We start from the raw sequence: 5,110 nt of genomic DNA, 5'->3' as shown, positions 1-5,110 counted from the left end.
TCACAAGATCTAACAATGATAGCACATGAGGAGAAGACAACCATCTAGCTACTGCTATGGACCAATAGTCCAGGGGTGAACTACTCACCAAGGTTTAAAATAGCGTGCTAAATGAAATAGCGTCGGTCTCCTTCAAACGCTATGGACGCTATATCGTGCTAATTGCATGCTATATTTCAAATAGCGTTTTGAAAAAAATATCAAATGTAGTCTAAAAATAAATGATTTCTCTAAAAAGTTTGGATATTTAGTCGAACAAATGACTGAATCATACATACATAGCCACATACAACAAATAGATCTCGAATTTTTCAGAAGGCTAACATCAGTATTCCATAAGGCAACAACATAGTATACATTATTTATTAAGAATCATCAGCATTAGCGATATTAAGTTATAATCTAGAAGAGGAACCAACATATTGCAGTTCATCATCATGAAAAAGTGAAAGTAACTTTGCTTGAAAAAATAGCGCGCTAACGTTATGAAGTTTTAGCATGATATATCATGCTATTTCATAAATAGCGTCATAGCGAGTAAAATTACTAAAATTTAGCGTAGACCCTCCAAATATGCTATTGCGTGGTATTAACGGAGAAATAGCGCGCTATTTTAAACCTTGCTACTCACACATCAGTCCGGAGGCGGTCATGGTGATGAAGAGTCCTCCGGGAGATGATTCCCCTCTCCGGCAGGGTGCCGAAGGGGATCTCCTGAATCCCCCGAGATGGGATTGGCGGCGGCGGCATCTCTGGAAGGTTTTCCGTATCGTGGCTCTCGGTACAGGGGTTTTCGCGACGGAGGCTATAAGTAGGCGGAAGGGCAGAGTCGGAGGGCTGACGAGGGGCCCATCCCATAGGGCGGCGCGGGCCCCCCTCTGGCCGCGCGGCCCTATGGTGGCGGCGCCTCGTCGCCCCACTTCGTATCCCCTTCGGTCTTCTGGAAGCTTCGTGAAAAAAATAAGACCCTGGGCGTTGATTTCGTCCAATTCCGAGAATATTTCCTTTGTAGGATTTCTGAAACCAAAAACAACAGAAAACAGCAACTGGCTCTTCGGCATCTTGTTAATAGGTTAGTGCCGGAAAATGCGTATAAATGACATAAAGTGTGTATAAAACATGTGAGTATCATCATAAAAGTAGCATGGAACATAAGAAATTATAGATACGTTTGAGACGTATCAAGCATCCCCAAGCTTAGTTCCTACTCGCCCTCGAGTAGGTAAACGATAACAAGGATAATTTCTGAAGTGACATGCTATCATAATCTTGATCAATACTATTGTAAAGCATATGAGTTGAATGAAGTGATTCGAAGCAATTGTAAAGACAATGAATAAACAACTGAATCATATAGCAAAGACTTTTCATGAATAGTACTTTCAAGACAAGCATCAATAAGACTTGCATAGGAGTTAACTCATAAAGCAATAGATTCTTAGTAGAAAGTTTTGAAGCAACACAAAGGAAGATATAAGTTTCAGTAGTTGCTTTCAACTTCAACATGTTTATCTCATGGATAATTGTCAACACAAAGTAATATGATGAATGCAAATAAGCAAGTATGTAGGAATCAATGCACACGGTTGACACAAGTGTTTGCTTCTAAGATAAAAAGAAGTAGGTGAACTAACTCAACATAAAGTAAAAGAATGGCCCTTCGCAGAGGGAAGCATGGATTGCTATATTTGTGCTAGAGCTTTTATTTTGAAAACATAGAAACAATTTTGTCAACGGTAGTAATAATTCATATGTGTTATGCATAAGATATCTTATAAGTTGCAAGCCTCATGCATAGATTACCAATAGTGCCCGCACCTCGTCCTAATTAGTTTGGATTTACATGGATTATCATTGCATAGCATATGTTTCAACCAAGTGTCACAAAGGGGTACCTCTATGCCGCCTGTACAAAGGTCTAAGGAGAAAGTTCGCATTGGATTTCTCGCTTTTGATTATTCTCAACTTAGACATCCATACCGGGATAACATAGAAAACATATAATGGACTCCTCTTTAATGCATAAGCATTCAACAACAGATAATATTCTCATAAGAGATTGAGGATTAATGTCCAAACTGAAACTTCCACCATGGATCATGGCTTTAGTTAGCGGCCCAATATTCTTATCTAGCAATATGCATACTCAAACCATTTGATCATGATAAATCTCCCTTACTTCAGACAAGACGAACATGCATAGCAACTCACATGATATTAAACAAAGGTGAAATAGTTGATGGCGTCCCCAGAAACATGGTTACCGCTCAGCAAGCAACTTATAAGAAATAAGATACATAAGCGACGTATTCAATACCACAATAGTTTTTAAGCTATTTTTCCCATGAGCTATATATTGCAAAGACAAAGAATGGAATTTTAAAGGTAGCACTCAAGCAATTTACTTTGTAATGGCAGAGAAATACCATGTAGTAGGTAGGTATGGTGGACACAAATGGCATAGTTTTTGGCTCAAGGATTATGGATGCACGAGAAGAAATCCCTCTCAATACATGGCTTAGGCTAGCAAGGTTGTTTGAAGCAAACACAAGTATGAACCGGTACAGCAAAACTTACATAAGAACATATTGCAAGCATTATAAGACTCTACACTGTCTTCCTTGTTGTTCAAACCCTCACCAGAAAATATCTAGACTTTAGAGAGACCAATCATGTAAACCAAATTTCAACAAGCTCTACGGTGTTTCTTCATTAGTAGGTGCAAAGTACATGATGCAAGAGCTTAAACATGATCTATTTGAGCACAACAATTGCCAAGTATCAAATTATTCAAGACATTATACCAATTACCACATGTAGCATTTTTTGTTTCCAACCATATAACTATTAATGAAGCAGTTTCAACTTTCGCCATGAACATTAAAGTGTAAAGCTAAGAACACATGTGTTCATATGCAACAGCGGAGCGTGTCTCTCTCCCACACAAAGAATGCTAGGATCCGATTTTATTCAAACACAAACAAAAATAAAAACATAAAGACGCTCCAAGTAAAGCACATAAGATGTGACGGAATAAAAATATAGTTTCACTAGAGGTGACCTGATAAGTGGTCGATGAAGAAGGGGATGCCTTGGGCATCCCCAAGCTTAGATGCTTGAGTCTTCTTGAAATATGCAGGGATGAACCACGGGGGCATCCCCAAGCTTAGAGTTTTCACTCTTCTTGATCATATTGTATCATCCTCCTCTCTTGATCCTTGAAAACTTCCTCCACACCAAGCTCAAAACAAACTCATTAGAGGGTTAGTGCATAGTCAAAAATTCACATATTCAGAGGTGACATAATCATTCTTAACACTTCTGGACATTGCACAAAGCTACTGAAAGTTAATGGAACAAAGAAATCCATCAAACATAGCAAAACAGGCAATGCAAAATGAAAGGCAGAATCTGTCAAAACAGAACAATACGTAAAGACGAATTTTTCTGGTGCACCAGACTTGCTCAGATGAAAATGCTCAAATCGAATGAAAGTTGCGTACATATTTGAGGATCACGCACGTAAATTGACAGATTTTTCTGAGTTAACTACAGACGGGGCGGCACAATTTCGTGACAGTGAGAATTCTGTTTCTGTGCAGTAATCCAAATCTAGTATCATTTTTACTATCAAAGACTTTACTTGGCACAACAATGCATTAAAATAAAGATAAGGAGAGGTTGCTACAGTAGTAACAACTTCCAAGACACAAATATAAAACAAAAGTGCAGAAGTAAAATAATGGGTTGTCTCCCATAAGCGCTTTTCTTTAACGCCTTTCACCTAGGCGCAAAAAGTGTGAATCAAGTATTATCGAGAGATGAAGCATCAACATCATAATTTGTTCTAATAATAGAATCAAAAGGTAACTTCATTCTCTTTCTAGGGAAGTGTTCCATACCTTTCTTGAGAGGAAATTGATATTTAATATTACCTTCCTTCATATCAATAATAGCACCAACAGTTCGAAGAAAAGGTCTTCCCAAAATAATGGGACAAGATGCATTGCATTCAATATCCAAGACAACAAAATCAACGGGGACAAAGTTATTGTTAACCGTAATGCGAACATTATCAATCCTCGCCAAAGGTTTCTTTGTAGAATTATCAGCAAGATTAACATCCAAATAACAATTTTTCAATGGTGGCAAGTCTAGCATATTATAGATTTTCTTAGGCATAACAGAAATACTTGCACCAAGATCACATAAAGCATTACAATCAAAATCATTGACCTTCATCTTAATGATGGGCTCCCAACCATCTTCCAACTTCCTAGGATAGAAGTTTAAAGTTTTAATTTCTCTTCTCTAGCTTTAATGAGAGCATTTGTAATATGTTTTGTAAAGGCCAAATTTATAGCACTAGCATTAGGACTTCTAGCAAGTTTTTGTAAGAACTTAATAACTTCAGAGATGTGACAATCATCAAAATCTAAACCATTATGATCTAAAGCAATGGGATCATTGTCCTCAATATTCTGAAAAATTTCAGCAGTTTTATCACAAGCAGTTTCAGCAGTTTTAGCAGTTTCAGGCAGTTTTGCACGCTTTGCATTAGACGTAGAAACATTGCCAACACCAATTATTTTACCATTGATAGTAGGAGGTGTAGCAACATGTGAAGCATTAGCATTACTAGTGGTGGTAATAGTCCAAACTTTAGCTACATTATTCTCTTTAGCAAATTTTTCCTCGTTTTCCCACCTAGCATGCAATTCAGCCATCAATCTAATATTTTCATTAATTCGAACTTGGATGGCGTTTGTTGTAGCAAATGACTTAATATCTTTAGTTTCATTAGGCATAACTTTCAATTTTAAAAGATCAACATCAGCGGCAAGACTATCAACTTTAGAAGCAAGAATATCAATTTTACCAAGCTTTTCTTCAACAGTTTTGTTAAAAGCAGTTTGTGTACTAATAAATTCTTTAAGCATAGCTTCAGGACCAGGGGGTATATTCCTATTATTGTTGTAAGAATTCCCATAAGAATTACCATAACCGTTACCATTATTAGAAGGACATGGCCTATAGTTGTTACCAGAATTATTCCTATAAGCATTGTTCTTGAAATTATTATTTTTAATGAAGTTCACATCAACATGCT

This window comes from Lolium perenne, chromosome 5 (assembly GCF_019359855.2).
Source record: "Lolium perenne isolate Kyuss_39 chromosome 5, Kyuss_2.0, whole genome shotgun sequence".
NCBI lineage: Eukaryota > Viridiplantae > Streptophyta > Magnoliopsida > Poales > Poaceae > Lolium > Lolium perenne.
The sequence above is the reverse complement of the archived record's forward strand: the minus strand, read 5'-3'. Positions refer to the sequence as shown.